The 22,312-nt window shown below is 39.7% G+C and overlaps 1 long non-coding RNA gene across 1 annotated transcript; it reads left to right on the forward strand.

Annotated features, from left to right (window-relative positions):
• The first annotated feature begins 8,150 nt into the window (after positions 1-8,150).
• On the forward strand, positions 8,151-10,191 carry LOC147346294 (uncharacterized). Its single transcript, XR_015153355.1, has 2 exons — positions 8,151-9,285; positions 9,622-10,191. It is a non-coding gene; the product is annotated as an uncharacterized LOC147346294 (long non-coding RNA).
• The last annotated feature ends 12,121 nt before the right edge of the window (positions 10,192-22,312 follow it).

Below are 22,312 nucleotides of genomic sequence, written 5' to 3' on the forward strand. Positions count from 1 at the left end.
TCTGTTCAGGAGAGTTTTGAACGTTGCTGTGAGTTTGTCATTACAGGTAATCATATTTGGTGTTTCCCTTTGACTTAGTCCAGCCATGGAGATCTGTTTTCTAATAATAACTTACTTGATAGTCACACAATAATTTGATGTATTATTGCCATTTTATGACTGTTTACAGTTAATGCTGCTTTTAGTGAATGTACTTTAATTTTACAGACCTGAAGACTAGAACTTTATCATAAATATTGTATTTTAGCTATTTACTTATTCAGAGAGTTAATTCTCTATTTCCATTTTGTTACCTGTGACACTGATAATTTTTCTGCTCATAATATAGTCACAAGTTGATTCAAAATATATTTAAAATTTTCCCTCATTTATTGGATTTGACTCATCTAACATTTGAGTTGGAGAAGGGCATGGCAACCATATACTCCAGTATTCTTGCCTGGAGAATCTCATGGACAGAGGAGCCTAGGGTCACGCAGAGTTGGACATGACTGAAGCAACCTGGTACACACGTAACATTTGAATATCATCAGTTGTCAACATGTATCTTTGGTGGGAAATATTATATGGATTCATCATATTGGACTAAATATGAGAAATTTTCTCCTAGCAAAGCAGACTTGAATTTCCCTATCTTTGCTTTTTAAAATAATGAAAAGTATACTTCTTTGATGTGCATAGGCTATAAGGAAGTTTACATTCAACAGATACAAAACAACACTTATACAAGTAATGGTGTAGTCAATCCATTACCCTGGCACTACTTGAGAAATTGGTTTATCTATTTGAGTTTACTATTGGTAATACAACCCATATGCATTTTAAAAAATGATATGATTAGCCCTACTACATAACAGTGCTGGAATAGCAAGCACATGTTTTGCTTCACATTTTTTTCACTCCACATTCTCACAAATGCTTGTAAATTCATAAAGTGTGGAAACATATTTCTTAGAGAAATAGCCTTTGTTATCACAACTAGTTGAAGATGTGCTTACCCGCTTCCTGGAGGCATAGCATGAACTATTAAGAGAGACAGATGATCTTGTAGTTATGTCTCTGTGCAGAACCATATAATGGAGCCTACCAAGAGTATAGATATGCCTTTGGAAGACTAACAGCACCAACTTTTATCCCTGAATCCACTCAGGGTATTCTTCCTGCCTGCACAGGAGGAATGTGGGAGTTGGAGTTTCTGCAAAAAATTATGTAGCTTTTAAGACAATGAGTAAATATTTTTTATAAGCTTATGCAAAGGCACATGACTTTCTACATACAAGGAGAAAACAAATACATTACCTGCCTATCCCGATCAGTAAGTATTGCAAACAAGGAAGAGTACTCTCAGAGGCGATTAGAGGGAAACCTTGGCAGTGGCCACCTTGAACATGCAATGGCCATATGAATTATCACTCAGTTAAAATTTAATAGTCATCTTCCAAATACCTACCACACTTGCAACTCTTCAAGAGTTAGACACAGGTGGCTACCAGAAACAGTTGTTCTTATTTTTATCTAATAAAATGTATTTTTCTGCTCTTGTCTCTCATAATACAGAGATATAACTAGTCACTTTGGGGGAACAAAACTGTATCACAACATTTTGTGACCCTTCAGTTCAGTTCAGTTCAGTCACTCAGTTGTGTCCGACTCTTTGCGACCCCATGAATCACAGCACGCCAGGCCTCCCTGTCCATCACCAATTCCCTAGGGAGGGAAAAACAGCCTACTTATTTTTTGTGAGAGTGACATTGCTGGTGAAGGGTGATTCAAGATCTCTGACTATGAAAAAGGAGTTATATGAGCACGTGTATCAAGTAGGAGTAGCAAACTTCTGAACTCTAATAGGCAAAATACTTGAGTTTATTCCTGTCCGCATACATACTCATATAAAGCAAGCAGGTGATTGTGCTCATTTCAGTCATTAGGGGCCCAGACTGATGGATGCTGTGTCATGATTCCTGCTTCTGTAATCACCATAGTAGTAGGAAAGTGAATCATAGGAACTGCCCTGGTGGTCCAGTGGCTAAGACTCCATGCTCCCAGCGCAGGGGGCCCACATTCAATCCCTGGTCAGGGAACTAGATCCCACATGCACCGCTAAAGATCTCCCATGCCCTAACTAAGACCTGGCAAAGTCAAATAAATATAAATAAAAAAATAAAGAAAATTTAAAGAAAAAGGAAGTGAATCATAACGAGCTCTTAAGTTTCATGTCCTAGTGAACAAGATATTTCTGCTTACTTTATATTAGCCCAACAAATCACGAGGCCAAGCTTAAATTCAAAGGGCAGTGTTCAGAAAGCAACAGAAGAGAAGTATTTAGAGATCACAAATAACTCCTGTTTCAGCACCCTCTAATTCACTTGTTGCAAGCCAGTGCTCGATTGTCTAGATCAGCTCAAGAGCTACGTACTTATTAGTTGTTGTTTAGTTGCTAAGTTGTGTTCAACTCTTTTGTGACCTCATGGACTGTAGCCTGCCAGGCTCCTCTGTCCATGGGATTTCCCACACAGGAATACTGGAGTGGTTTGTCATTTTCTTCTCCTGGGGATCTTCCCACCCGGGGATCGAACCTGTGTCTCCTGCATTGGCAGGCGGATTCTTTACCACTGAGCCACCAGGGAAGCCCTAGGTACTTAACTAGTTCCTAATTAAAATGAAAATTCATCGAAAGAAAGCAGGAAAAGAAATTACATCAAGATAACAGACAGGCATTATCTATCCTTTCTTCATCACCCAGGATGACAGAAATACAGGAAAAAAAAAAATACTGCACATAAAACAGGGAGAAAAGTTCTTAGGAAAATTCTTTATCATAAATACCTATATTGGAAACAAGAAAGTTTAAAATTAAATAATTTAAACCTTCAACTAAGGAAATGAGAAAGAAAATTATAAAACAATGTCTGAAGGAAAGCAATTAAAATATGTTTAGAATAGTAATAATAAAATTGAAAATATTACCCAGTAAATTTGATCTGTTAAGAAATCTAGTTCATTTAACACATCAATAAAAGTCACTGGTAAATGTTATCAAATAAAAAAGGGAAAGAATACACAATACATAACATTAACTATGAGAATAAGCACATATGTAGACATTAATGCAGAGAAAATTTTAAACTCTTAGAGAATAATGTGTACAAATCTTTGCCTTTAAAAAATGTTACTTAAATTAACTCTTGAAAAGAGAAAATATGAAACTATGAGAAAAAATGAAAAGGTATTTTAAATCTTTACCTTAAAAAGGCACTAATTTTAAATAATTTTGTGGATTAGTATTACCAAATAACCATAAACAGAAAAATGTCTATGTACTATTCCAGAGCACAGGAAAATGACTTAAAGTTTCCTAATTCTCCCCAAGCAAGATAAGGAGAGTATGTACCCACAGAAAGAAAACAAACTTAGAGCCAAATCTAACTTATATACAAAAAATAAATAATCCAAATTAGAACATCAGTAAATCAAAGCTAGGATTGTATCAAAGAGAATTGCATTATAATCAGTTAAGGCTTAGGTATAAATACAGACAGTATATCAAATAGTTCACACACAAAAAATTAGAGTGTTCACAAACACGTTAAATGGTAAATTTTGATAAGATACTCCAAATTGTGACAATTATATAGATTTTAAAAATAACTGAATAAATTAAGGATAGAAGGAAAGTTCCTCAGTCTGTTAAAGTATAAGTACCAGTAAAACAGTAGGCATTGTGCTTAATGGTGAAACATTAGAATAATTCTATTCAAACAGCAAAATGATAAGAATGTTCACTATCATTATTAACACAAAACATGCTAGAGATCTTAACCCAAGTATTGAGAAGAAGAAATAACAATTTAGATAGCAATAAATGATTTATCTCTTCATCAACTCAATTAAAAAAAACAATTTTAAGAAGAGATGATCAGTTCAGTTCAGTTCAGTTGCTCAGTCATGTCCGATTCTTTGCGACCCCATGAACCGCAGCATGCCAGGCCTCCCTGTCCATCACCAACTCCTGGAGTTTACCCAAAACTATGTCCATTGAGTCGGTGATGCCATCCAACCATCTCATCCTCTGTTGTCCCCTTCTCCTCCTGCCCTCAATCTTTCCCAGAATCAGGGTCCTCTCAAATGAGTCAGCTCTTCACATCAGGTGGCCAAAATATTGGTTTCAGCTTCAACACCAGTCCCACCAATGAACACCCAGGACTGATCTCCTTTAGGATGAACTGGTTGGATCTCCTTGCAGTCCAAGTGATGCTCAAGAGTCTTCTCCAACATCACAGTTCAAAAGCATCAATTCTTCGGTGCTCAGCTTTCTTCACAGTCCAATTCTCACATCCATACATGACTACTGGAAAAACCATAGCCTTGACTAGACAGACATTTGTGGGTAAAGTAATGTTGGCAAAGCTTTTTAATATGCTGTCTAGGTTGTTCATTGCTTTTCTTCTAAGGAACAAGTGTCTTTTAATTTCATGGCTGCAGTCACCATCTGCAGTGATTTTGGATCCCAAGAAATAAAGTCTGTCACTATTTCTACTGTTTCCCCATCTATTTCCCATGAAGTGATGGGACCAGATGCCATGATCTTAGTTTTCTGAATGTTGAGTTTTCAGCCAACTTTTTCACTCTACTCTTTCACTTTCATCAAGAGGATGAGTGATTGGTATTAGGCTAGGTTTGATCCACAGTAATTTAGAACTACTAGACAGAGGGCCAGGGTCTGAAGACAAGTCTTTTGAGTAAACCATTGTCCTGATAAGAGAGTTGTTTTTCCAGATGAACTGTTCAGATAACTTGGTATGCAAGAAGCTCTGCAAGCTAACATCACAATTTTGCTGACACAGGCCACCCCATATTTTAAATTGTGTTACCTTTTGACCATCTCAACAGTTTTATATTGAGAAGTCTCTGTTTCATTTTCATTGTGGTCATTCTCCAATCTAAGCTGGTAGATAGATCACTACCTTCTTGGGATATGGTTAATCTAGATCCATGCCATTGATTGAGGTGCTGTGATCACATATCATATTTCTGTTAGTGGCCATTTCTGCTTTTGTAAATATTAGGTATTTCTGTTCTTTCTGTTGTTGGATGATCCTTGTGGGATCATCCAACAGAGTAGGGACTGAACATTTGAAAGAGTGAGGATTTGAGCAACACAAAGGAAACACAAAAAGAAAGAGTTTGATCAGTTTGCAGTTCACTTCTAAGCCATTCATCAAGGCTGCCCAAATTGAATCAGATTCTATCCCCAATCTGAAACCTCTTTTCCTGTTCTCCCTCTTTTTGCCTATGTTTCATAGATCCTTCTTAATAATATTACAAATATCAAGATGTGAACACAATGGTCTTCCCCTTAGATGGCATTTGTTCGACCTTGAGAGACTGAAACCCTACGTGGGTCTTCTCCATTTTGAATTTTCATGTGTTCAATTCATGACATCTTCAAGTGAGGTGTCCTTTGGCCCTCAAAGCATTATCTAGCTCACTGATTATTATGTGAACCAAATAAACATAAAACTCTCCCCACTTTTCAGTTTCCAATAAACTATGAAATGAAGAAATTGAGGAAGAAAGCAGTTCAGAAGTCAGTCTCAGAGGTTAAGGTTTTACATCTCATATTGAGAACCAGTTTTTCTACTTCTTGAATTGTTACCATCAACACTTATTTGCTGAGAAGGCAAGCAATTGGCCAAAGTGGGCCAGAGATGCTATCAGGGATTGGTCTAAAGGCAAGTGCCAGTTTATCGAGGTAACAAGTCCCTGACCCTGTTGTTCAGTTCAGTTGCTGAGAGTCGTATCCAACTCTTTGTGACCCCATGGACTGCAGCACACCAGGTCTCCCTGTCTATCACCAACTCCCAGAATTTACCCAGACTCATGTCCATTGAGTCAGTGATGCTTCCAACCATCTCATCCTCTGTCATCCCCTTCTCCTCCTGCCCTCAATCTTTCCCAGAATCAGGGTCTTTTCAAATGAGTCAGCTCTTCGCATCAGGTGGCCAAAGTATTGGAGTTTCAGCTTCAACATCAGTCCTACCAATGAACACAGGACTGATCTCCTTTAGGATGGACTGGTTGGATCTCCATGCTGTCCAAGGGACTCTCAAGAGTCTTCTCCAACACCACAGTTTAAAAGCATCAATTCTTCAGCACTCAGCTTTCTTTATATTCCAACGCTCACATCCATACATGACCACTGGAAAAACCAAAGCCTTGACTAGATGGACCTTTGTTGACAAAGTAATGTCTGCTTTTCAATATGCCATCCAGGTTGGTCATTGCTTTTCTTCCAAGGAGCAAGTGTCTTTTAATTTCACGGCTGCAGTCACCATCTGCAGTGATTTTGGAGCCCCCCAAAATAAAGTCCCTGTTGTGGGTAGTAGCAAATAAACTGTTTGCTTAAACCACTATGTTAAGAATTCTTTGGGCACAATAAAGGACAGAAATATTATGGACCTAGTCAAAGCAGAAGATATTAAGAAGAGGTGGCAAGAATACACAGAAGAACTATACAAATAAGATCTTCATGACCCAGATAACCACAATGGTGTGATCACCCACCTAGAGCCAGACATCCTGGAATGCAGTCAAGTGGGCCTTCGGAAGCATCACTATGAATAAAGCTAGTGAAGGTGATGGAATTCCAGTTGAGCTATTTAAAATCCTAAAAGATGATGCTGTGAAAGTGCTGCACTCATTATGTCAGCAAATTTGGAAAACTCAGCAGTGGCCACAGGACTGGAGAAGGTCAGTTTCCATTCCAATCCCTAAGAAAGGCAATGGCAAGGAATGTTCAAACTGCACAATTGCACTCATTTCACACACTATCAAAGTAATGCTCAAAATCCTCCAAGCCAGGCTTTAACAGTATGTGAACCATGAACTGCCAGATGTTCAAGCTGGATTAAGAAAAGCAGAGGAATCAGAGATCAAATTGCCAACATCCGCTGGATCATCAAAAAAGCGAGAGAGTTCCAGAAAAACATCTACTTCTGCTTTATTGACTGTGCCAAAGCCTTTGACTGTGTGGATCACAACAAACTGTGGAAAATTCTTCAAGAGATGGGAATGCCAGACTATCTGACCTGCCTCCTGAGAAATCTGTATGCAGGTCAGGAAGCAACAGTTACAACTGGACATTTAACAACAGACTGGTTCCAAATAGGAAAAGGATTACATCAAGGCTGTATATTGTCACTCTGTTTATTTAACTTATATGCAGAGTACATCATGCAAAATGCTGGACTTAATGAAGCACAAGCTGGAATCAAGATTTCCGGGAGAAATATCAATAACTTCAGATACACAGATGCCACCACCCTCATGGCAGAAAGCAAAGAACTAAAGAGCTTCTTAATGAAAGTGAAAGAGAAGAGTGAAAAAGTTGGCTGAAAACTCAACATTCGGAAAACTAAGATCATGGCATCCAGTCCCATCACTTCATGGCAAACATATGGAGAAGCAATGGAAACAGTAAGAGATTTTATTTTGGGGGGCTCCAAAATCACTGCAGATGGTGACTTCAGCCATGAAATAAAAAGACACTTACTCCTTTGGAAGAAAAGTTATGACCAACATAGACAGCATATTAAAAAGCAGAAACATTACTTTGCCAACAAAGGTCCATCTAGTCAAGGCTTTGGTTTTTCCTGTAGTCATATATGGATATGAGAGTTAGCCTATAAAGAAAGCTGAGCACCAAAGGATTGATGTCTTTGAACTTTGGTGTTTGAAAAGACTTTTGAGAGTCCCTTGGACTGCAAGGAGATCCAACCAGTCCATACTATAGGAAATCAGTCCAGAATACTCATTGGAAGGACTGATGCTTAAGCTGGAACTCCAATACTTTGGCCACCTGATGTGAAGAACTGACTCATTTGAAAAGACCCTGATGCTGGGAAAGATTGAAGGCAGGAGGAGAAGGGGATGACAGAGGATGAGATGGTTGGATGGCATCTGTGACGCGATGGACATGAGTCTGAGCAAGGTCTAGGAGTTGGTGATGGACAGGGAAGCCTGGTGTGCTGCAGTCCATGGGGTCGCAAAGAGTCAGACACAACTGAGTGAACTGAACTGAAGAATTCTATAAGCTGCAAATATTCTTAATTGATGAATAGTTTTATGGTAAACAAGCATCCTGTGTCATGTCCACTGTCACCTCAACTAATAATAATATTTATTGAGTATTTACTATGAGCCATGCACTATACTGGGCTTCTCAGGTGGCACTAGTGATAAAGAGATGCAGTTAAAATCCCTGGGTCAAGAAGATCACCTGTAGAAGGAAATAGCAACCCACTTCAGCATTCTTGTCTGGGAAATCCCATCAACAGGAGCCTGGCGGGCTACTGTCCATGGGGCTGCAAAGAGTCAGACATGACTAGGTGACTGAACAGGAATGGACAGGATGAACTATACTAATCATTTAATTACTCATTTAATCTTCACATCAATCCTTTGAGAAAGAGACTACAGTCAGCAGGTTCTGTATCTACAGATTCACCCTGCTTCAAATATAAAACATTCTCCCTCCCCCTCAAAATCCAGAAAGTTCCAAAAAGCAAAACTTGAATTTGAGGAGCACAATCCACTATTTACATTGTATTTACAACTATTTACATAGCATTTACATTGTATTACCCATTATAAGTAATTTAGAAATGATTTAAATTATATGGGAGGATGTGTGTAGGTTATATGCAAATTCTTTCCTACTCTGAATAAGATATTCAAGCATCCTCAGGTGGATTTTGGTGTGGAGGTCCTGTAACCAATCAAAGCCATCCCCCCCCCACCTCCCCTTCCAATTGGTGGCCAGGATCAAGGTGATTTACTCAAGCTGCTGCTGCTGCTGCTAAGTGGCTTCAGTCGTATCTGATTCTGTGAGAACCCGTAGACGGCAGCCCACCAGGTTCCCCCGTCCCTGGGATTCTCCAGGCAAGAATACTGGAGTGGGTTGCCATTTCCTTCTCCAATGCATGAAAGTGAAAAGTGAAAGGGAAGTCGCTCAGTCATGCCCGACTCTTAGCGACCCCATGGACTGGAGCCTACCAGGCTCCTCTGTCCATGGGATTTTCCAGGCAAGAGTACTGGAGTTGGGTGCCATCCCTTTCTCCATTACTCAAGCTACTAAGCATGAACTAGGGTTTGTACCGAGGCAGTCTGGTTCCAGAACTTTTTTCCCATTGTCTAAGCCCGTTTATTTGATCTCCAGCATACTCAGGCCTGCATCATCGGCTTGCAAAGCCGCTACTGACCCTCTGCAGCCAGGATATCTGGATAGTGAGTTTCCTCTGGTCACACAGTCCATCACATTCCTCGAATCTGCCTCTCCACTGTGTTCAAACGTGCTCACAGCCCTGGAGGGTGGAGGGACTGTGCGGGCCGTGGCGTTGCTCAGTTGTCCTGGTCAGGGAGCAAGGTGAGCCCCACGTGGGCCATGCCTTCTCCCAGCCCAAATGAAGGGCCAGGGCTTCAGTTCTGAACTGCGTGTGGGCTTCGATCATGGGGGGCAGGTCACTGTAAGCGACAGCTTCTCCAGCGTGGTGGCCGTGACCTCTGAGGATCCGTGACGTGATCCACAAGGTGGGAACACTTTGCCCTTGTCCTTGCTTGCAGGGCTGCTCCCGCTCGGGTCAGGCATCATTCTGGTGATTTCCCAAGGCAGCTGTGGGCGAGAAGGGGACGAGGGGTCAGCTCGCCATGGCCATCTCCTCCAGGAAGCCCCAGCCCTGGTCTTGCACTCTGACTGCTGCTGCTATTTCTGCTCCTGACACTCCTGCTTCTGGTCGGCCTTCATCTGCTGGGCGAGCTCCTTCTTCTGGTGCAAAATGGCCTCTAGGATTGCTTCTCTCATCCGGGAGCCGTGATGTTGAGGTCTGGGAGGGCTGCTGAGAGTGGCAGCTGCAGTCGCAATCCCAGACCATATCCGGGCCCAGTTGAATGTTATGGGCCCCATAGCCTGAGGCCCACGTGTCTTTCTCCTCCCTCTGGTGAGTGTGGCCGGCTCCTTGGAGCTGCGTCTTCCTCGTAAACCACTCCTTTTTCCTTCCTGGCTTCTTCAGATGTATCCTTAAACCACAAAGGAACCGGAGATGGTGTTTTGTGTTAAATTAGCCAGCTCTCTTTCGCCTGGTGTTCTCACTCTGTATCTTTTCCCATTCTTATACTGTTAACTTGTTTATTCTTTACATCCAGAGTTGGTATGTGTTTTTTATGTTTAGACAGCTTACATGTAATGTTATTATTGATGGGGTTGGATTTAAATCCCCCATCTTGCTAGCTCCTGTTTGCCCCATCTTCGCTGGATCCCCTTTCCCTGTTTCCTTGCCTTCTTTGCAATTATCAGAATAGTTTTTTAAATGCCTTTGCTTTGATACACTCACCCTGCATCCAGATGATCAGACTCTTGTACTTTTAAAAGAACTATCTTTTTCCAAATGTACAAATTATTTGTGTGTTTAAAGCGATTTGCAGGAATTGCCTGAAAATAATGTGTACTCAGTCACTTAGTTGTGTCCGACTCTTTGCTACCCCGATGGATTATGGCTGGCTAGGCTCCTCTGTCCATGGAAATTTCCAGGCAAGAATACTGGAGTGGGTTGCTGTTTCCTACTCCAGGGCATCTTCCTGACCCAGGGATTGAATCCGCATGTTGTTCAATCCTGTGTCTCCTGCGTCGGCAGACAGATTCTTTACCAGTGCACCACCTGGGATGATCCTGAAGATAATAGTGATGCTATTTATCAGGTTATAGTCCTATCTTTCTGCATGAGGCTCTTCTTGTGCAAACAGCTACATTATGTTGACCCAGGTCATCCTAGCTGTCTCCCCAAATAGCTAAGTTTCACTTATCCACAGTAGGAGGATGGATCAAAGTACGGCATTGTTATACACTTGTATTGTATACACTTGTTATATACTTGAATCCTTGTATGAACAATTGTGAAATGTTATTCACAGCAGTGAAAATTCATGCAGCCACATGAATAACACGAATATGGTGTCTCAAAAACAGTGAAAAAAGCGAGTTGTTGATGAATACGGTATGAAATCTTCCATGCTAATTGGAGACTGTGTTAGTTGTAAAACTACAAATAAAAACAGAGGAATGATGAAAACAAAATCAGAATAGTTCCTTGGCCCCTTCTACAAGACCAAATAAGAGAAGAGTATCGTTAGGGGGTGTCATAGTGAGAGCTTCCAAAGCCACTCATGGACTTTCTAATTGTTTAAACTATGTATATGTATATATTTTTGATTTTTAAAAATATTAATTAAGAAGGCAAAGCTGCTAAACTCAGATAGCACTCAAAACGTCCTCTGTCACCTTCCCTTTTCTATTCAAGTATCATTGGGTGTTCCATCCCCAGCCAATCTGGGCATTGTAAAATTGGCTCCACACTTCAACCCTCACTTTTATTCTGCTCAACCAGGAGAAACTTTTTATGTCCACTGAAGTTCCCTATAGAAAGAAAATATTTTTATTTTATAACTCTATTTGAACCTGCCAAATAAAAGCGCCTTGGTTTCAGTTAATCGGTATGTGCTAATGCTTATTTGTGATCCTAAGACTTCAACCAGGTAGACTCTTAAATAGATTGGGTCTGATTTTCAAGTAGGCAGTAGGAATAAAGATTAAGAAACACCTCTTTGTTTTAGTGGTGGGTGGAGATACAAGCCTGCTAAATTTTTTCTTCCTAAAACAAACTTCCTCTGGAACTAAAGATTTTCACATGTGTAATTTTGGATGTTCTTCCTGGAAGATTTGCCTTTGTAAGGCTTACAGGCTTCAGGATACTGGAAAGTGGTTTCATTCTCTTTTCTTCAGTGCAGGAATTAATTAGTCTTCAATTTCTGTGTGTGTAGTCGGCATTAATAATTGACACAGGAAAGATTTTCACAAGTATCTTTTTGGCAGACTGTTTTGCTGTGATTTTCTTTACAAGTCAGCGTTGCCCATCCCAGAGATACTGTTACATCCATTAATCAAGGGCAGCATGTGTCGTATATGAAATCTTGCACACACAGCCACCGGGAGCTGGAAATAATTGTTAATGAACTTCAGTCACTCTGCCAGAAGCACGCAGCCTCTGACATCCTGCCTTGCCCCCCATTTTCCCTCTCATTCCCTCTTACCCTAAAACCTCAACCAGACCCTTTTCTGACTGCGGCTTCCAGACTCAGACTGCTCTTTTCCTAAAGACTTGTGTTTGCTGGCAAGGTACCTTAGAGGCAAGGCTATTCCATCTGACTAAAGCGTTTTAAGTCCCCAAAGACGCAAGGCCTCCTGAAACCCTCTTCAGATGCTAATGTTCACACGCAGTGCCGCTGGCCCCAGCTGGCCTTCACCTGCAGCTCTGACAGGCAGGAGATTCAGAAGGAGGTCCTGGTTTCCATAAAAATAGGAAGGGCACACATGGTAAATGGCAGAGATCTAGCCCAGGCTATAAAATTATTTAAAGTCAGCTTCCAGACTGTTAAAACTAATTGCTGTGAACACAAAGCCCAGGCAGGAGCCCTCTTTCTCCTTTTTTTTTTTTTTTTCCTTTTTTTGGTTATTCACTTGAGACAGGGTAGCTTGAATCCTCTGCTAATGCCCACACCTAAAATTAAATGATGCCCCTAAATTTAAGATGCAGCTGCCGTTGTTAATATTCAAATATGTTTAAAGCACAGGAGAAACGTGCTGTGTGGTAGGGAAAAAATTTTAATGGGTCATTTAGAATTGTCTCTGGGTTTCCTTGGTTTTATTAGGATACCTCACTTAAATGTAGCATTCTTGTTATTTCAGCTGGCCTTCTGGCTGATTTTCTGTTCCTCCTCGGTGGAGTTTGCAGCCCTTTCATTCTTCCCATAGAACAGATTTGTAAAGGAAAAGTTACTTCGTCCACCAGCATATTCTAAACCAGGAGAACTTTGCTCGTGGACTTTTTTGAACTCGTGTAGAGAAGCACTGTAGAATCCCTCCCCTGTCCATCTTTTCTTTTCATGGGATGTTGTACACAAGACATCACTGGGAGCAGAATGTGATCTGGGCTTCCCTTACCAGACCTCAGCAACCTGCTCCTGCTTCTCCCAAGCTCATAGTTCATTCATGAGCATCTTTATTTACAGAAAATTATGATTTAAAACATTGGTCCCTTTGCTTTTTAAGTTTAGAGACCCTCTTTGACATTAAAGAAATGTATTCTTTTAGCAGAAGATAAGATAAGATATGTATTCTCATACTGAACCAGGTAAGGAAAACTTTGAGATTATTAAAAGACAAAGAAAGAAAAGGAAAAATAATGGAATCAAGAATTGGAGGAAATCTCAAAATACCTTAAAGGTGGCAGTGTTATTTTCTCTGAAATTCATCAGACCTCAGAAGAAAAACAATTCAGAGAGGAGGAGGAGCCCAAGCTCCTTTTTTTTCAACCTGTCTGAAGTCAGAAAACATATGTTGAGCACACACTTCCTTCCAGGATAGTGCTTGGTTTCTGGGACTCGAAACAGTTGCCTTTAAATCTGCCTGTAGACTCCTGTGGGTAACTCCTACGCCCAGTATCTTCCCTTTGTTCTTCCTCTCTTTCTCTCCCTTATGTTTTTTGCTCCCATATTTTTCTCTAGGAGCAGTTTAACATTTATGAAATTATAAGTATTAAGTTTGGCTACTAATTATTTATAGATTCAAGTTTTATAATCTCCAGGAATATAATGTTAAAGAACCTGCCTTCCAATACAGGAGACTTAAAAGATGCAGGTTTGATCCCTGGGTCAGGAAGATCCCCTGGAGAAGGGCATGGCTACCCACTCTAGTCTTCTTGCCTGGAGAATCCCATGGACAGAGGAGCCTGGCGGGGCTACTGTCCATAGGGTCACAAAGAGCTGGATATGACTGAAGCAACTTAGCATGCAATGTTCTTATTAGTGAAGTTTAGCTGTGAACTTTTTATTCTTTGGGGTTTTATGTCATCATCATCCACTGGAAGGAGAATATGTTACTTTGCATGTTAAAATAAAGTTGTTTCCTTATTAATACCAATCTTACTAAGTCAGTAAATAGGGAAATAAATATGAAAAAATCTGCATCTTCTAGCAGATTCAGCTTAAATTAACTGAAATGTCACCTAAAAATAATTTTGGTGTCTCTTAAACCAAAAATGTTACCTTTATGTTTACTATATTTTCTTCATGCTATTTAACTATTAGTCTTTAATCTCATGGGCCATTATTAATAAGACCTCACTTTTTGAAAAAATGAAGGGTTCCATAAAATTGTTAAGTAGATTTTCTTGTTGGTTGATTGGTAAATTAAATGTTCTTTTCCTTTTGAGTTTCCAAACTTGTTTAACTTAATTTAATGTTGATCTTTAATCAGCTTCTTGCTCCCAAGTATCTGTAGTGCTACAGTGGACAGATTGCAAAAGGGAGGCAAGCTTTCTACTTCTCTGTAATAATAAAGTTTCCAATGGTTTGGGGGAGAAATGGAAAAATATTGGTGGCGACTTACACTGGTGCAAAGGAGTGAATTATACTATAAACAGGTATTAAATGTTTGGTAAATATGAATAAGAATAGCATTTGTTTAGAGGGAGAAAGCAGGGAGGCATACTTGTGCAGAGGTTAAAACTTCTTTAATTGTATGGTTATGTTATAAAGACTGCTTCCACTTCTGGGAACATGAAGTAGATTTTCTTCCCTATCCTCATATGAAATACAACTAAATCCCTGTAAGTCCTGAAATTAAGATACAGTATTATCTGCCTCAGCATCAGAAACAAGAGGGCCTTAGGATGATGAAAGAAATCAAGAGCTAATTAAATGGAGAGATATACCATGTTTGTAGATTGGAAAACTCAACAGAGTAAAGATACTAGTCCTTCCAAACTGATGTAAAGATTTAATATACTATATTTTAAAATCCCAGCAAGATTTTGGGGGATATATAGAAAAAATATGAAATTTAAATGGAAAGCTTAGGAACAAGAATGGCTAAAACATGATTTGAAAAAGAAGAATAAAGGTAAAAGAATGTCTACTCAATGATAGTTTAGTGATCAAGGCAACTTAGAGAAGGAATAAACATGTAAAGCGGTGAAACCGAAGCATTCAAAAATAGATGAAGACAGACAGGACCAACTGATCTTGACAGAGTTGCAAAAGCAGTTCAATGGGGGAAGGATAGCCTTTTCAACAAATGGTACTACAGCAATTGGACATTAATAAGCAAGAGCAAAAAAAAAGGAAAGCCTAAACATCATACTTTAAAAAATTGAATTCAAAGTGTATCATAAATGAATCATATATAATGTAAAACTGTAAGAGTTCTTGACACCAGTGGAACTAGCCATTAAAAAAATAAGTTGGTATATTGGACTTGATCAAATGAACAAATTTGCTCTACATTATTAAAAGGCTGAAAAGAAGCAAAAATATTTGCTAACCACTATCCAAGATGAGTATAGAATATATAAAGGACTCTCAAACCTCAGTAGTAAAAACAAACAATGGGCAATAGACTTGAAGAGACATTTTTCTAAACAGGATATAAGCATGACATAAAAGCACAAGAAAATATATTTAATATTATTATCCATTAGGTAAATGCAACTTAAAGCCATAATAAGACATAACTATTTACTATTAGAATTTTTATAATAAAAATGAGTGATAACATCAAATGCTTACAAGAATATAGAGAAACCATGTTATTCATTACTGAGGGGAATGTAAAACAGTATAGCCACCCTGAGGGCCAATCAGAAAATTTCGTTAAAAATCAAGGAGACGCAGAAGAGATTAAGAAGTTGCAAGGATACTCATAACTGTACAAGAAAGGTCTTAATGACCTGGATAACCATGATGATGTAGTCATTCACCTAGAGCCAGACATCCTGGAGTGTGAGGTCAGGTGGGCCTTAGGAAACATTACTATGAAGAAAGCTAGTAGAGGTGACAGAATTCCAGCTGAGCTATTAAAAATCATAGAAGATGATGCTGTTAAACTGTTGCAGTCAATATCTCAGGAAATTTGGAAAACTCTGCAAAGGCCACAGGACTGAAAAAGGTCAATTGCCATTCCAATCCTAAAGAGGGACAATTCCAAAGAATATTCAAACTACTATACAGTTGCACTTATTTCACATGCTAGCAAGGTTATGGTCAAAATCCTTCAAGCTTGGCTTTAGCTGTACATGAACAGAGAACTTCCAGATGTACAAGCTGGGTTTCAAAAGACAGAAGAACCATAGATCAAATTGCCAACATTTGTTGGATCATGGTGAAAACGAGTGAATTCAAGAAAACATCTACTTCTGCCTCATTGGGATTATACTAAAGCCTTGGACTGTGTGGATCATAACAAACTGTGGAAATTTTTAAAGAGATGGGAATAGCAGGCCACCTTACATTTCTCCTGAGAAACCTGAATGTGAGTTAAGAAGCAACCATTAGAACTGGACATGGAACAATAGTCTGGTTCAAATTTGGGAAAGAAGCAAACAAAGCTAAATATCATCACCCTAGTTATTTAAATTATATGCAGAGTACATCATGGAAAATGCCAGGCTGGAAGAATCACAAGCTGGAATCAAGAATGCTGGGACAAATAGCAACAAGCCTAGATATGCAGATGATCCCACTCTAATGGCAAAAGGTAAAGGGAAACTAAGAGCCTCTTGATAAGGGTGACAGAGGAGAGCGAAAAAACTGGCTTGAAACTCAGCATTAAAAAAACTAAGATCATGACGTATGGTCCCATCACTTCATGGCAAACAAAAGAGGGAAAAGTGGAAGCAAGGACAAATTTTATATTCTTGGGCTCCAAAATCACTGAAGATGATAACTGCAGCCATGGAATTAAAAGATGCTCGCTCCTTGGAAGGAAAGCTGTGACAAATCTAGATGGTGTTTTAATAAGCAGAGACATCACTTTGCCAACAAAGGTCCCTATAGTCAGAGCTATGGTTCTTCCAATAGTCATCTACAGATGTGAGAATTGGTCCATCAAGACGGCTGAGTGCCAAAAAATTGATGCTTTCAAATCATGGTGCTGGAGAAGACTCTTGAGAATCCCTTGGACTGCCAGGAGATCATACCAGTCAGTCCTAAAGGAAATCAGCCCTCAATATTTATTGGAAAAACTGTTTCTGAATCTGAAACTTCAGTACTCTGGCCACCTGATACGAAGAGCCAACTCACTGGAAAAGACCCTGATGCTAGAAAGATTAAAGGCAAAAGAAGGGGTTGGCAGAGGATGATATGGTTAGATAGCATCACCAACTCAATGGACATGAATTTGAGCAAACTTGAGATAGTGGAGGACAGAGGAGCCTGGCATGCCACAGTCCATGGGGTCACAAAGAGTTGGACATGACTTAGCAACTCAACAACAGTAACAATCTTTACTCAAGAGAAGTGGAAAACTTATGTGTACACAAAAATCTGATAATAATATTTATAGCTTTTTTTAGTAATAGTCAGAAACTAGAAGCTACCCCTGTCTTTCAGTTGATGAACAATTTAGCTGTGGTCTAGCAATACCATGAAATACTTCTCTGTGGTAAAAAGCAACATACTATTGATACACATGGAGAATCATGGATGGATGGATCTCGAGAGAATCATGCTTGGGCCAAAACTCAGTCCCAAAAGATTGTACCAGGTATGATCCCCTTTATATAGCTCTTGAAATGATGAAATTATTGAAATGAAGGTCAGATCAGTGGTTGCTGCTGCTGCTGCTGCTAAGTCACTTCAGTCGTGTCCAACTCTGTGGACCCCATAGACGGCAGTGATTACCAGGGATTAAATAAAGATGAAAGAGGGGAGTGGGAGGGAAGAGAGTACAGCGTAGAGGGGAACGTAAGGGAACTGGGTGTGGCTTAAAAGGGCAAAATGAGGAATCTTGTAATGAAAATGTTCTGTATCTTTGCATTAACCTCAATATGCTGATCGTGATGTTGGACTAGAGGTTCAGAGGATGTTATCCTTGGGAACATCACGGTTAAGCTGGCATGATGTCTCTATACTACTCTTGTAACTGAACTCAGGTTTGACTGCTCGCCGCTCATAAGCCAGTAATTCGAGAGAGAGGTGTCAGTAGAAAGGAAAGGTGTTTTAATTAGAAAAACCAGCAATCTGGGGAGTTGGTGGGTTCGTGTCCAGAGACCAACTCCAGAGATTTTGCTGAGCTGTGTTTTAAAGTGAACATGGTCTTATGTTGAGATCTTTAATCCATTTTGAGTTTATTTTTGTATATGGTGTTAGAAAGTGTTCTAGTTTCATTCTTTTACAAGTGGTTGACCAGATTTCCCAGCACCACTTGTTAAAGAGATTGTCTTTAATCCACTGTATATTCTTGCCTCCTTTGTCGAAGATAAGGTGTCCATATGTGCGTGGATTTATCTCTGGGCTTTCTATTTTGTTCCATTGATCTATATTTCTGTCTTTGTGCCAGTACCATACTGTCTTGATAACTGTGGCTTTGTAGTAGAGCCTGAAGTCAGGTAGGTTGATTCCTCCAGTTCCATTTTTCTTTCTCAAGATCGCTTTGGCTATTCGAGGTTTTTTGTATTTCCATACAAACCCTCTTACACTGTTGGTGGGAATGCAAATTAGTACAGCCACTATGGAGAACAGTGTGGAGATTCCTTAAAAAACTGGAAATAGAACTGCCTTATGATCCAGCAATCCCACTGCTGGGCATACACACTGAGGAAACCAGAAGGGAAAGAGACACGTGTACCCCAATGTTCATCGCAGCACTGTTTATAATAGCCAGGACATGGAAGCAACCTAGATGTCCATCAGCAGATGAATGGATAAGAAAGCTGTGGTACATATACACAATGGAGTATTACTCAGCCATTAAAAAGAATACATTTGAATCAGTTCTAATGAGGTGGATGAAACTGGAGACTATTATACAGAGTGAAGTAAGCCAGAAGGAAAAACATAAATACAGTATACTAACGCATGTATATGGAATTTAGAAAGATGGTAACGATAACCCTGTGTACGAGACAGCAAAAGAGACACTGATGTATAGAACAGTCTTATGGACTCTGTGGGAGAGGGTGGGAAGATTTGGGAGAATGTCATTGAAACATGTGAAATGTCATGTATGAAACGAGATGCCAGTCCAGGTTCAGTGCACGATGCTGGATGCTTGGGGCTGGTGCGCTGGGAAGGCCCAGGGGGATGGTATGGGGAGGTTGGGAGGGAGGAGGGTTCAGGATGGGGAGCATGTGATTTTTTTTTAAAAAATAAAATTAAAAAAAAAAAAATAAATAAAGTGAACATGGAGGGGAGGAATCTCAGTGGATCTTCGAGGCATGAAGTTGGGTTCTGCATCACTGACCATTGAGTGCAGACTGGAGGACTTCCTTCAGATGTGTGTGTGCGATCTGCCTACAGAATTGCTGAGGGGGCTGTTGGGCGAACAGAGCTAGTCATCTTTTAACTGCTGAATTCTTCAATCTTACTTCTTTTTATTTAGAGAAGGAATCAACAGATTAGACAAGGCATGGTGTACATCAGGTGAGCATAAGTCTGGAGTTAGTTCCAATTGCTTAATGATCTCATTCCTATAATTAGGTTTTTCCAAGTTTAGGAAGGAATGAAAAGGGCAAAGGGGAAAGGGGTAAAAGAGTTGCTTTCACTTTTTCCAATTGCATAGGAATATTCACTTGTCTCAAAATTAAAATTTTAAGTATCTATAAATATCTGGCTGTATTCTCCTATAATATTTACATAAACTGATATATGATTGTACAAATATACCTGTGAAATTGGATAATGGTTTTCACTGTGTTGTATTAATCCCAGCTGCACAAGTTTCTTTCTGATCCCAGTTTGTAATTGCCTTGGGTACAATTTTAAAGTGCATATTTCTTCTGGTTCCTTAAGGTGGGTGTGATCTTTCTTACAAAGGATAAACTCTTGATGAATTAATGGTGCTTTCACGGGACACCACGTATTAACAGAAAAAGCCAGCAAATTCTCCCAGGCTGGGTAGCCTTTCACCTCTACATCCCTGGAATGAGTCTCGGAGGGAAGCAATGCAGCTTATTTGAAACCATCATTTAATTGTAATAATAAAAAGAATGCTCAGAGGAATGGAACTTAAAGCCCATTCATCATATCAGTAAACAACATTCACATTTGAAAGGGAACTCCTGTTTTTGCCCATTTAGTGCATACCACACAAGGTTCTGGTAGCTTTTGATTTATCACCTCACATTTTCGGCCTGCCCTTTCCTTTAAATATATAGCACGTTCAAATCCCAAATCAATATGCGTGGTGTTGTATTGAATTTAAGGCAAGTGGTGAAAAGGGAAAAAAAATAGTCATGAGACAGAATTTTATTATCTTTCAGTGAATGACAGTCTTACAGGCTACAGATAACAAGGTACAAGTTTTCCTATTTTCTTTCTCCTCCAAAGTTTGCACCAGAAGTTGCAAAGTCAGTCCCACAGATGAGACCACAAAAGTTTGACACAGTGAACCCCTGTGATGCTATTTCATGCCTATATGGCTTTGTTTATCCTGCTTCCCTGGCCTGGATGACTGTTGACTTTTCTCACCTGGCTAAGTCAAACGTATCGCGATTAAATTACCTCAAAGTAATTGTTACCCTCTAAAGAATCCACTTGTAATGCAGGAGACCCCGGTTCGATTCCTGAGTCTGGAAGATCCCCTGGAGAAGGGATAGGCTACCCACTCCAGTGTTCTTGGGTGGCTCAGCTGGTAGAGAATCCACCTGCAACGGGGGAGACCTGGGTTCAATGTCTGGATTGGGAAGATCCCCCGGGGAAGAGAAAGGCTACCCACTCCAGTATTCTGGCCTGGAGAGTTCCAAGGACTGTATAGTCCATGGGGTTGCAAAGAGTCGGACACAACTGAGCGACTTTCACTTCCTCCAGGAAGTCTTCCTTGCCTCCTTGATGATGGGGTAGCTGCCTTCCCTGTCTCTGTGTGTCCTGCCTAACATATAATATCAAAGCGTTTTACCAAATTGTGTGGAGATTATCTCCACTAGGTAACCACTTCAAAAAGAGGAGCTATGGGTCATCTGTTTATCTAGTTTTCCCTAGTACTTTACGCAGTGTGCTCGGTAAATGTTGGGAGTATCTGGGCAGTGATGAAACCTTTACATAGTAGAACTGACAAAAGAGAACACAACACACAAGAAAACCACTTGGGCGTCTTAGATGTTTTGTACAGGGAATCTAGTGTGGACTCAATAGACGGCAACAGATGTGGTATAGTGGGTACTTCACATGCTGAGCTTTTCCTCAATGACAAGAGAGTGACTTTCCGATTTTCATGATTACCGCAGGATTGAACGTGCCTGAAGACAGGCACGTTCTGTGCTCTTGCTTACAGAATTGGCCCTCAAACAGGGTGTCTTTGTTCCGAACTTTGATTATTTCCTTTCATTCTAAGTATTCTATTTGATTATTACAAGTAGAATTGATGGATCGGACAGTGTACAGGGAAATTTTTTTTAGATACCATTTAAATCCTCTCTAGGAAGATTTTAAGAATCTGTACCTGCACCATCCATCAGATTTCACTCCTTTTTCAATGCTGGCATTGTAACTCTAGAAAAATGAGTGATAATTATGATTTTCATTTATATTATAATTTTTACTCATATTTAAATATGGCTTAGAAAAGTGCAGACACTGGATTTGAAACCCAGCTCCATGATTGCAAGCTGAATGACCCTGAGAAGTTTATTTAATGTATTCAGCCTCATCTCTAAGGTAGATGAATAAAAGATACTCATCTTGTAGCGAAATTGGGGAAACATTCAGATAATGTGTATAAATTTTAAGTACAGTGCCTGACACAGTATAATTATTCCATGAGTTATCAGTGTTTCGTTACCAATGAGATTAAGTATTTGGCCATATCTGTTAAAATATTATCTCTATCCTTTACAGTCCTCTCTTTTCAGGCCTTCTATTAATATGTATACTGGAGGTAATTAATGCTCTTTTTCTTTTTTACTGAGTTCTAAGAGTTTACCATACATAAACAATAGTGTATCTTTTTGATGTGTGTATTTTGAGTGACTTTACCTAATTTGTCCCGTATCACTTAATGCTATCTGTAATATTTTGCTTTTTAACCCAGAAAAGTAACGGTCAAGTTTTGCTCCCCTAACTTTTGAGCCCTCTTTCCTGCCCTCTTTGAAATTAAGCTCTGTTATATGACTTATTTTGGAGCTTTCCTGGTGGTGCTAGTGGTAAAGAACCTGACTGCCAGTGCGGGAGACTGGAGACATGGGTCCGATCTCTGGGTCAGAAAGATCCT

The sequence above is a fragment of the Bos grunniens genome, chromosome 24 (genome assembly GCF_055505025.1).
Source record: "Bos grunniens cultivar Pamir isolate PY7600 chromosome 24, Bosgru_T2T1.0, whole genome shotgun sequence".
NCBI classification, from domain to species: Eukaryota; Metazoa; Chordata; class Mammalia; order Artiodactyla; family Bovidae; genus Bos; species Bos grunniens.